The following is a 12996-nucleotide window of genomic DNA, read 5'->3' as shown; positions in this document are numbered from 1 at the left end:
CGGGTTAAACCTAATGCTCCCAGCACATCAACTCCGCGTGCTTCTATGCCCAGGCCCAGCGCACCTACAACTCCGGCACCGGTGCAACATGGACCCTGGATGCGGCCGCGGCGGAAGAGACAAGCCAAGCCCCGATCGAGGACGTCTCCACCTCCACCACCGGCCTTCGAGATCTCGACCGAGAACCGCTTCGTCCCCCTCCGCGAGACGGAACGCGACACTGTTATTCTCGGAGATTCCATCGTCCGGCATGTCCGCGCTACCTGAGCTAAAGGTAAGGTGCACACTCGCTGTTTTCCTGGTGCTCGTGTTCTGGATGTCGCTGCGCAGGTACCCGCGATCCTGAACGAGAACTTCGGAGCGGTTGTTCTCCATGCCGGAGCAAACGACACCAGGCTGCGGCAAACGGAGATCTTAAAGAGGGACTTCAGGATCCTGGTGGAGACGGTACGCAGCACATCACCCACAACGAAAATCATTGTGTCAGGACCTCTTCCCACTTACCAGCGAGGGGCTGAGTTTAGTAGACTTTTAGCTCTAAATGAATGGTTACAGTCATGGTGTCGAGAACATAAACTTCTCTTTGTTAATAACTGGAACTGTTTCTGGGAGCGTCCTAGGTTCTTCCGCCCTGATGGCCTGCACCCCAGCAGAGTTGGAGCAGCAGTGCTATCAGATAACATCTCTAGGATACTTCACACCATCTGACTGGTAAGACATCAAGAAATCTTCAACTATAAGAACACGCATACTACAGACCAAATAGTTACAAGTTTACACACAGCCCAGTTTATAGAAACCGTATCTATTCCTCGGGTAGTAAAACCAAGAATTACATACACAAGATCCAGAAATAATCTTATTGCAGTTAAAACTGTAGGACTATTATTCCAACCACTAAGGACAGATTCATAAATAACCTGCCTGATTTATCTCAGTTTCACATTAAACCCATAACTGCTGATCATCTTGATGAGATGGCGAACAACATAGACCTTATCCTCACTAGCACTTTAGACACTGTTGCCCCTATCCGGTTAAAAAAGGTTCGAGAACAAGCACCTGCACCTTGGTATAATAGTCATACGCATGCCCTAAAGAGAACAGCACGTAATCTGGAGAGAAAATGGAGGAAAACTAAATTGGAGGTATTTAGAATTGCGTATAAAGACAGTATGCTTAGCTACAGACAGGCGCTAAAAGCTGCTAGAGCTAAACACCTGAGCAAACTCATAGAAAATAACAAAAACAATCCCAGGTTCCTTTTCAGTACAGTCGCTAAATTAACAACAAATCAGGGATCTGAAAAATGTGTTCCATCACAGTTTAGTAGTGAAGACTTTATGAATTTCTTCACTGAAAAAATAGATAACATTAGAAAAACAATTGTGGCAGTTCAACCTCTGACAGCATCTCCCGACACAATCGTACTTACAACCCCACAACTACACTGTTTTACATGTATAGGACAGGAAGAGCTGTATGATGCTATTATGAAAGCTAAATCAACAACATGTCAGTTAGATCCATTTCCCACTAAACTACTGAAGGAAGTGTTATATACAGCTGGTGAGCCTCTTCTCAATATTATTAACTCCTCACTATCGTTAGGTCATGTCCCTAAATCCCTCAAGTTAGCAGTTATTAAGCCCCTCATTAAAAAACCTAATCTGGATCCAAACACGCTATCGAATTACAGACCAATTTCAAATCTCCCATTTATGTCTAAGATTTTAGAAAAGATTGTCGCTGCCCAGTTATGTAACCACTTGCAGGAGAACAATATCTTTGAAGAGTTTCAGTCAGGTTTTAGGCCCCATCATAGCACAGAAACTGCTCTAGTTAAAATCACTAATGACCTGTTTTTAGCTTCAGACCAAGGCTACATCTCCCTATTAGTTTTACTAGATCTTAGTGCTGCGTTCGACACTATAGATCATGATCTTCTCCTCGATCGCTTACAGAATTACATCGGTATTCAGGGACAGGCATTAAGCTGGTTTAAATCCTACCTGTCCAATCGTTACCATTTTGTAGATTTAAATGGAGAGCTATCCAGGATAATGCTAGTAAATTATGGCGTGCCACAAGGGTCAGTTCTAGGACCCTTGCTTTTCACAATATACATGCTTCCATTAGGAAATATTATTAGAAGGCATGGAATTAGCTTCCATTGTTATGCTGATGATACCCAGTTATATATTTCATCCAAACCAGGCGATACAGCTCAATTAGCTCGCATAACTGAGTGTGTTGAAGAAATAAGAGATTGGATGACCCATAACTTTCTGCTATTAAATTCTGATAAAACGGAGATTTTGCTCATCGGCCCAAAAAATAGTACACAGAAGCTCCAGCATCTCAGCCTGCATTTAGACGGTTGTTCTGTAACTACTAGTTCAACGGTAAAAGACCTGGGAGTTATTTTAGACAGCAACTTATCTTTTAAAAGTCACATCAATCAAGTTACAAAAACAGCCTACTTTCACCTTAGAAATATTTCTAAGCTAAGAAATATCTTATCTATATCTGATGCAGAGAAGCTCGTCCATGCGTTTATGACCTCTAGAATAGACTACTGTAATGCATTACTAAGTGGATGTCCTGCATCATTAATAAACAAGCTTCAGTTAGTTCAGAATGCCGCAGCAAGAGTTCTTACTAGGTCAAGAAAATACGATCATATAACCCCAATCTTATCGTCCCTACATTGGCATCCTATTAAGTTTCGAATAGACTACAAACTACTGCTACTCACTTATAAAGCACTAAATGGTTTGGCTCCCATGTATCTATCCAGTCTTTTAACACGCTACAATCCGTCACGCTCCCTGAGATCTCAAAACTCTGGGCTTCTAGTAGTTCCTAGAATAGCAAAGTCCACTAAAGGCGGTAGAGCATTTTCACATTTAGCTCCTAAACTCTGGAATAGTTTTCCTGACAGTGTTCGGGGTTCAGATACACTCTCCCAGTTTAAGTGTAGATTAAAAACATATCTTTTTAGCAAAGCCTACACATAACACTCATTTTGGTGAATGTTCTCCATAGCATACATATAAACTCTAGGTTACGTATGTAAGCCTAGTTCCCTGAGGGAACGAGACGCTGCATCGCAATGCTTTGGTACGGTGGCAGAGAAGAGCAAAACACATTAACAAATTAAAAAACACTAACAAATCTGAAACAAAATAACAAATGCTAAAACAAATCCAAAAAACAAATGAACAAATCTAAAAACAAAATAACAAATCCGCAAACACATTAACTACTCCGAATACACAATGACAATTCAGACAAACTGTAAAATGTAGGTATAGTTTGTGAATGGAACACTTACCGATCATTGGACAAGACACCTGCGGCGTCTCGTTTCCTCAGGGAACTAGGGTTACATACATAACCTAGAGACATTCCCTTTCAGGAACTTGAGCTGTGTCTCAACGATTTGGGAACGAGTCCCAGACTAGTGTAAAAAAGTACAGCCAGAGCTCAGGACAGAGCAGCCGGAAGTGTCTCGAAGGTCAAGGTTATAGAACCCGACAAAGGTTACCGGGGTGGACCAGCCTGCAGGATTGAAGATGTCCTGGAGTGGGACTCCAGTGGACCAGGCCATGGAAGAATTGGGGAGACCAGAGGACTCATAAGAAAAGGATATAGCATCCACAATCCACCTACTGAGAGCCTGCTTGTTGCCAGGTAGCCCTTTTTTTATAGGGGCCATAGCAGACAAACAGCTGCTCTGACTTCCTCCACGTACTTGTCCTGTGCTCGCACTGGACATAGTCGGTTTTGCTTCTCCTTGTCAGGGGCTTAAAAGGGAGGAAAATAGAACACCTGCAGCACGGCAGTTTGTGGGGGAACAGAAAGCACCTTAGGTACATACCCCAGTCTCGGGTAGAGAAAGGCACTGGCAATGCCAGGGGTAAACTCCCGGAGCGACGCGGCCATGGAGAGAGCCTGTATGTACCCGGCCCTCTTAAGGGAGGATATAGCCAGAAGAAAGACAGTCTTGATATACAAATCACTAAGGGCCACCCCGGACAGTGGCTCGAAAGGGGTTTTAGACAGAGCCTCTAGCACGATGGTCAAGTCCCACACAGGCACTCTGGGTCACGCTCGGTAACCTTTCAGGGTCGATGGAGTTAATGCTGTGGCAAACTGTTTCTGCAGGAACTCCAGCAGTGAACCAACCAGGCAGTTAACTGGGTCCAAGTGGTGGTGCTCACACAACCTCCTCTTGGAGGGAGCTCTGGATTGAAGGATGGTCTCCACCACCTTGGTCGAGAGACCAGCTGCTAGGAACTGTGCCCCTCAGGGGTCACAGTCTCCATATTTCCGGGTGGGGGTGAACTAAGGTGCCCCCTGCCTGGAAGAGAAGATCCTTTCTAGGCAATCCTTTCAAGCCTCATTATCGAGCGGTTCAAGGAGCCTAGATCTAGGATTGGACGCAACCCACCATTCTTATTCGGAGCCACGAAGTACCTGGCTGTAAAAGCCAGACTCTCTGTGTAAATGAGGGACAACCTCAATGGGCTCCTTTCTTAAGAGAGTGATTACTTCTTGTTCCAGGACCAGAGCTTGCTCGGGTCCCACCTCTCTACTGTGCAAAGGACCCACTGACACGTCTTCCCCAGGCTGCCAGGAAATCTCATAAGGGAACCATTCTCTCTGGGCCTCTGACCCAACCAGAGTGGCTGAAGCAATCCCCTGCAGCCGTTAGAGCCTCCTGCAAGGAGGCGGGTCTCCTCCATCCACTACAAAACCAGGCAGAGGGTGAAGGAGGACCCGCTGGAGGTGGCTGTGCACTAAAGCACATCCTGTGGCAGGGTTAACAGCCCGACCTGAGGAGGGATGGGCACCATATAATGAGGTGTACACTGCCCTTCTAGAACTAAGGCCCTTTTTGTTGTCAGGGCCTCCACGCCGAGGCCCGCCTCCTGGAGAGGATGACCCTCAGGTCCACCGACTCCTTGGGCTTGGGCCTAAAGTGCCACCCGGGGCCCTTGGGCCCTGAGAGCTAGATCTACAGCGCGACGTAGCTCTTTCACATCGTCAGCCTCAGAGTCAAATCCCTCATCCATCTCTCGCAGCAGATCAGCCTGGTATGCCTGCAACACAGCCATCGTGTGGAGGCAACCCGCAGCCTGACCTACTGCTGCGTAAGCCTTGCCCACCAGAGCCGAAGTGTAGCAAAAAGGTGGGAAGCTCCGGGGTCTTAAGGGATGAGTCTGCACACAAGGAGAGATACCCAGCTAGCGTCTCTTCCACCCGTGGCATTTCCCCATAGCCACTGTCTTTCAGCCCCACTACATTTGCATAAAAGTAAACTATATAAAATATGTAATATATTTATATACATATATACATTTTGTATTATGTATATATACATATATTTTATGTATATGTATATACATGGATGCGTATGGCAGATACTGACAGTACAAATTAAAGTTATTTGGTGATTGTCATTAAAGTGTCCATGTGCAGTATGGTGTGGTATAAAGTGGCACTGCGCTGTGTAAGTCCAGAGTTAAAGTGACAGTCCAGAGTTAAATTGTCATAGTGCAAAAAAAGTTGTGCAGAAATGAGTACAGATGAAGAGGGTGGTCCAGTACTAGATCCTGGGTGTTTTCTAGTTTAAACTCTAAATGGCCTGCGGAGAGAAGCTTCTTCTCATTCTCTCTGTGTTTGCTTTCAAGGAGCAAAAGCGCTACCCTGAACACAACAGAGAAATTGTATTTATCTGCCTTCTTTTTTCTTTGTTTTATTTCCCATCCTATTCACTCAAAGCATTTTACTGCATGTCATACTCTGTATGTATGTGTATGTGACAAATAAAATTTGATTTGATTTCATTTGATTTGATAGTTGAGGTCCTTTACAATCTTCCTGGCCCTGGTCCGGCACCACGTGCTGTGAATGTCCTGCAGGTCAGGGAGCTCGGTGTGGATGGTACTTTCAGCTGACCGCACCACCCTCTGGAGGGCTCGTCTGTCCTGCATGGTGCTGTTCCCGAACCAGGAAGTAATGCTACCCATCAGAACACTCTCAATAATGCAGTTGTAGAAAGTCTTTAGCACCTGAGAGGGTTGTTTAAAGTCACTTAAGCATCTCAGATGATAAAGACGCTGCCAGGCCTTCTTCACAAGGGTGTTGATGTGGCAGGACCAAGACACCTAGGTACCGGAATCTGTCCACTCTCTCTATTTGGGTCCCGTTGATGTTTAGCGGTTGGTATGACCGCTCCTGCTTCGTGCTGAAGTCCACGATCAACTCCTTAGTCTTGCTGATGTTAAGGAGAAGATTGTTCTCCTCGCACCATCTCTCCTGGTTTTTAAGCTCCTGTAGGTAGGCTGTCTCGTTGTTGTTGGAGATCAAGCCTACCACAACAGTGTCATCAGCAAACTTGATGATGGTTTGTGGAGTTGGAAGTGACCACACAGTCATATGTGTACAGTGAGTACAGCAGGGGGCTCCGAACACAACCCTGGGGAGCTCCAGTGCTGAGGGTGAGGGTGGATGAGTTTGTGTTTGCCCACCCGTACGGCTTGTGGTCTGTCTGTCAGGAAGTTGGAGATCCATTGACACAGCGGCAATGGAAACTTCATATATATGCATGTTTTATTGATTTCTTTAAGACACTATATACATTCTTTAGTTCTAAGATTAATTTTAATTTACAGATGTTCTAGTTTTCACTGTTTATGTGTACAGTAACTGGTTTGTTGTGTAGCAAGGCTAATACCTGAACTGTCCCAACTAGCTTTTGGTGTTTCCATAAAGATCGGTTTTTCAACAATGATGATTTTTCAGAAAGATTGGAGAAGGAATTGGCCACCGACTGGAAATAGACTCAACATGATATGGACAGGACGGCATGCTGCTAACAAATAAAAAAAAGGAATAATAGAAAAGTTGGATTCATTGTGTTCCGCACTATGTGCTGCAAGGAAGAAGCTCTGCTGAAGTGTGCACCACTCAGGAGACAGAAAAAATACTATGTCCCTTCTACAGCACTTGATTTGCAATAAAAAAAAATAAAAAAACCTTACATTGAAATAGATCCATGTCACAATCCAGGTGACTTTTAACTTTTACTGCAGCAGTGCTGGATAATTAAACAAAAAATCTTAGAAAAAGTTTAAATGATTTTATTTATTTTTTGCACTGTATATCAAGTAATAAAGCCCAAAATCGGGTTGTGAGATGAAGGGGGAGGGAAAATTCTGGAGTGAGTTGGATGAAGTGGTAGAAGGTTTACCTAGGAATGAAAGATTGCTGATTGGGCAACTACTGCAGAAGTGATAAGGGAGACAGCTAGTAAGGTACTTGGTGTGACATATGGAAATAGAAAGGTTGACAAAGAGACGTGGTGGTGGAATGAGGAAATGCAGGAGAGCATAAGAAAAAGGGATTGGCAAAACAGAATTGGGATCGACAGGGTGATGAGAAGAGTAGACAGGGGTGCAAGGAGATGCGGCAGCAGGGGAAGAGGGATGTGGCAAAAGTCAAGGAAAAGGCATATGAGGAGCTGTATGAGAATGTGGTAGTGGGAACAGTCACATGGTTGGGGGGAGCAATTGTAATGATGGCCAGGTTTTGCTTATTAAATTAGTGGGTCTATAAAAGGAGCAGTGGGTGGCTGGTGGGACTGCGGTTTCCTGAACAATGGAGATGTCACTGGATACCCGGCGCAGCTGGGAGAGGTTCGTGTATTAAAGACTTGTCATGCCTGTTTGGTAGACGGATTGTGAGGAATGGGTTTTAAGGGTGGTTTGGTTTCTTCTTTTAGTGTGGATTGAGGAATCCAGCCACTATCAGGTTAAGATCATCCCAGTTCCTCATTTGAATTTTGCGGTACATCGCAACCTGGTTGAACTAGTAGGTTGGTTAACTGTCAGGTATTAATATTTGATGTCAAAAGATGCTAATTTTATGCTTATTTCTCTGTTAATAGGAAGTGTGGAACTGAGAGCCGTTGTAGTGGGCTGTCTTCTTTGGGTGTCTTACCGTTCTGTCTTACCAGGGCTGTTTTACCGGGCTGCTGTCTTACCAGGGCTGTCTTATCGGGCTGTCTTCTTGCTGGGCTACTTTTTGGTTGCTTGGCTGCTTTGCTTGGCTGTCTAGCTGTTTGCTTCACTGCCTGGCTGTTTTGTGGTCTGTGGGTTGCTAAAGCACGGATGGAGCGACAAATTGCATCGGCGTGCATGCTATCTACGTGCCGAGCATCAGCATGGGATGCATGTCCTGGCCATACCGTGCTATAGCTAATGGCTTACTGGATTAGACACGGAGCTAAGTGCTAGTGCTTTTGCGGACTGTGTGATTTGTTAATATACATGTATGTGTTGGTGTTTCTGTTTCAGTGCTCCACACTGTGACGGTCTGCTGAGAGTTGACCTCAGAAACTGCTGCTATACATATCTGTTTATCTGAGGAGTTTAAAGATTTGGATGCTACCCAACAGTTAGTGGAATGCTAAGAGGTCATGTGCTTATTTGATGAGGTATATTAAGTGGAACTGATTGTTTTTATTATTCCTGTTGTACTTCTTTTGCTTTTTGTCCTTGTTATTGTACTTTCGTGTGTGTGTTTGTGTAAGTAAATTGATTTGACCATACTGTGGTTTGCTTCTTCTCCAGGTGTCTGGGAGACCAGTTCTAGTGTGAGGGACAAGTTCCTCTCTGCTTGGTGGTGGTTTCCTTCGGTGTGCAGTGGTCGACAGGTGGGGTTGTGGTGTCGTACGAGTGCACGTGTGTTTGTATGTGGTATGTGGGAGAGCGTATAAATGCGGGAAGAAGGAACACCACAACGAGCCCTGCCCGTCTCAAGGTCCGCAGGACCGCCCTGAGATGCTGTAGATGCCGCTGGCAATCATTGCTATAATTGACTATGTCATCCAAATAGGCATACCCTTTATGAGGATGGAGAATCCGATCCATTAGACGTTGAAATGTCACCGGGGCCCCGAACAAACCGAACGGAAGTGTAACGAATTGGTGTAAACCGAACGGAGTGGAAAAAGGACCGTTTTTTCCCAGGACATTGGCGTCAAGGGGATCTGCCAATATCTCTTGGTTAAGTCCAGTGTCGAATAAAAGCGAACCACGCCTAACCGATCAAGCGGCTCGTCGATGCGAGGCATTGGACGCGCGTCGAATTTAAACACCGCGTTGACCTTTCGGTAATCCACACAGAACCTGACCGACCTGTCGCTCATGGGAACCAAGACCACCGGGATGCTCCAGTCACTGTGGGACTCCTCCTCCTCTTTTTGTGTTCGGGCAGCCGGTACGGGCGACTGCGCACCACTATACCGGGAGATGTCTCGATATGGTGTTCTATAAGGTTTGTTCGCCCAGGCAGGGGAGAGAACACGTCCGCAAACTCCTGCTGTAATTTACTGACCTGTGCTCTTTGCGATGGCTAGAGGTGGTCTCCACAGGGAACCGAGGCGGATTCTGACACGGTTTTTAGTCGTACCTCCGGTCCCAGCTCCTCCCTCTCTGGAATCACCGTCGCTAGAGACACCGGCACCACCTTGCTCCATAATTTTAGGAGATTCAGGTGATATACTTGGAGCGGCCCGCCCCTGTCCGTGCGCCACACCTTATGGTCGACATCTCCCACCCGCCGTGTAACCTCAAACGGCCCTTGCCACCTGACGAGTAATTTCGAGCTTGACGTGGGCAGTAGAACGAGGACTTTATCTCCCGGTGAAAACTGCCTAAGCTGCTCCTGTGCCTGTAGCAAATTCTCGATTGTTAGCTGTCCCAGTGTGTGGAGTTTTGCTCTCAGATCCAGAACGTACTGAATTTCGTTTTTTGCGCTCGAAGGTCCCTCCTCTCAATTTTCCCGGAGAATGTCCAGCACTCCGCGCGGCTTACGGCCGTACAATAATTCAAACGGGGAGAACCCCGTGGAGGCTTGCGGGACCTCTCGTACTGCAAATAACAAGGGCTCGAGCCGTTTATCCCAATTCCGCGTGTCCCTGTGTACAAACTTCCGAATCATGTTTTTAAGGGTTCGATTGAAACGCTCCACCAGCCCGTCGGTTTCTGGATGATAGACACTGGTGCGAATCGATTTAATCCCCAACAACTCGTACAGTTCGCGAAGTGTTCGTGACATGAACGCCTTGCCTTGATCAGTCAGGATCTCTTTCGGGATCCCAACTCGGAAGAGCGCCTCTGCAACACTGCATGCGGAGATGTTGCGAAAGGGCACTGCTTCCGGATATCGCGTCGCATAGTCCACTATGACTAATACGAAGCGATGCCCGCGTGCGGTTCCATGCCGATTCTTTCGAAGGGAACCTCGATTAATGGTAAAGGGCGCAAAGGCGCTTTTGGGATGGCCGGCGGATTCACCAGCTGACATTCCTGGCATGCCGCACACCATCTACGCACATTGCCGTGAATGCCCGGCCAATAAAAACGGTCCATTAGGCGGTCTAATGTTTTCACACAACCTAGGTGCCCGGCCATTGGATTATGATGAGCCGCATGGAATAAAAGTTCCCTGCGGCTCTTCGGGACCAACAACTGGGTCGTTTCCTCTCCGGTTCGAGTGTCCTGCATCACCGGATGGGTGAAGCGGGGACTAACCGCCGCCTCCACTCTATGATTTTTCCCCCTGAAACGAACTGAAATGGCCACCAGTGGATATTCGTGAACGTCCCCATGCACACATTTCACCTTCACCCGGCGTGCAGTATTCAAAACCTCGCATCGCACCAGGCTTTGATGGATGGCTGTCCCGAATCCACCAACGCCTGGTGTGTACTCCCTTGGATGCTTACAGGTATAAGGTACATTCCTGCTTGATCGACGGCAGCCTGTGGCACCTCAGGAATCCGGACCATCACCCCCAACTCCATGACGGGACACTGATCCAGGAAATGCCCCGGCTCCCCGCAGCGTCAACAGACCGGCCCAGGCTTCCGCTCCGCACCTGCGCGGACTGTCTCCACCACCTGTTGAGTCAAAGGCAAAGATCTGTGAGCGAGAGCAGAAGGAGAGGAAGCGGAAAAGGAAGAGGGAGGAGCTCGCGGCCGAGCCACCGGCTTCGGGGAAATCGGCCCCCGTTTTCAGGGTAAGGGAATGGGAGGAGAGGGAGAAGAGCCAGGGGACAAGGAAGAAGGAGATTCCGACAGAGACCCAGGGGATCCGCCCGCCCCCGCGTACGCCGCCAGGTGGTCCTCTGCCAACTGTACCGCCTTGTCCACGGTCTCCGGTCGCTGGCACTGAACCCATTCCGCCATTCGCGGCGGAAGACGGGCGATGAACTGCTCCAACACCACGCGATCCAGAACCTCGTCCGTGCGCCGGTCCTCGTCCCGCAGCCATCTCCGGCACGCATCGCGAAGCTGGTGGGCGAAGGCGAACGGTCAGCCAACCTCGCGCAGACCTTTAATGTCCAAAAAGGACAGTTTACACCAATCAATAAAATCTACCAATACAGAACCGTGGACAGAATCATCATTATTAAGGAGGGAAACGATCACTAAATTATCAGCAAACTTAATGATATGGCGCCTCTCAAGTTGCGTATGACACTCATTAGTATAAAGCACAAATAAAAGAGGTGAAAAAACACACCCTTGCGGTGACCCAGTAGAGAAAAAAAGTACATCAGACAAAACACTGTTCACCTTCACACGCTAAGACCTATTGGTTAAGAAATCCATCAGTCAACTTATCAATCCAAAATCAATATTATGAACCTTATTTAACCTTTCTGCTAGGAAATGAGGTTGGATACAATTAAAGGCTGATAAAAAAATCAATAAAAACCAAACGTACAAAAGTTTTTGCGCCCTCAAGGTGTGCCAAAATCATGTTTATTAGAGCACATATCGCATCATCAACACCCCTGCCTGACCTATAGGCAAACTGAAGCGGATCTAGATTGGCCTGTACCATGGTCAAAAGCGCATCCTTCACAATCTTCTCAAATGTTTTCATTATCAGAGAGGTAAGTGCTTCTGGCCTGTATTTATTTAAAGATTTTGGTGCATTATTCTTAGGAACAGGTACGATAATAGACTCTTTCCAAAGACAGGGAACCGTATGGAGACTCAATTACATTTTAAAAATAAAACAAAAAATATCTGCAAGTTGTTCCGCACAATTTCTAAGAATACAGCCCCCAATACCATCTAGGCTAGAACTTTTCCTCTCTCTTACACCTCGAAAAAGTTTTAAAACAAAATCCTTGTCAGCATTAACCCTATTCTGTTCCGGAGCAGCATTATTAAACACTGCCAATTCCTAAAATCATGACTATTAAAACAATTATCAAAACGTTCAGATCATTAGAAAGATCAAAATCAAGCTTTCCATCAAGAGAAATATTACATTTTTTTAAATTCATCCCATGGAACCCATCATGGATTTCACCCCCTCCCATGCAGAACGTAAATTCCCAGTTTTTAGCATATCCTCCACTTTGACCTTATAATTAAGCCTTGCCAATTTAAGTAATTTTTTTACTTTTTTTTTTTATACCTTATACTGAGTCACATCACCTTGATTAAAACAAATATTTCTCTGAATAATTGTATTTTTTACCGATTTAGTGACCCATGGTTTATTATTCTGGTAAATGGCTATTTCTTTCCTGGGAATAACAAGATCTTCACAAAACGTAATATAAGATGACACCGTCTCTGTGAATTCATCTAAATCAGCACATCAGTAAACACATCCCAATCTGTGCAGCTAAAACAGTCCTGGATACAATTTATAGATTCAGCTGACCACACCGGAACTAAACGAGGTTCCGGCTTATTTTTCTTCAGGACCGATTTGTATAGTGGAACCAAGTGCACATTATGATCAGATGAACCCAAGGGAGCTCTACAAAGCGATTTGTATGCTCCCTTAACAGATCCGTAACAAGGACCTAAACATTTCATATAGTGTGTAAAAAAGGTTACATACTGATAAAAAACACACAGGGACTTCTCCTCTCTTTCCTCTCTCTCTGCAGAGT

Source organism: Silurus aristotelis (assembly GCF_946808225.1).
Source record: "Silurus aristotelis genome assembly, chromosome: 1".
NCBI lineage: Eukaryota > Metazoa > Chordata > Actinopteri > Siluriformes > Siluridae > Silurus > Silurus aristotelis.
Note: the sequence above shows the minus strand (reverse complement) of the source record.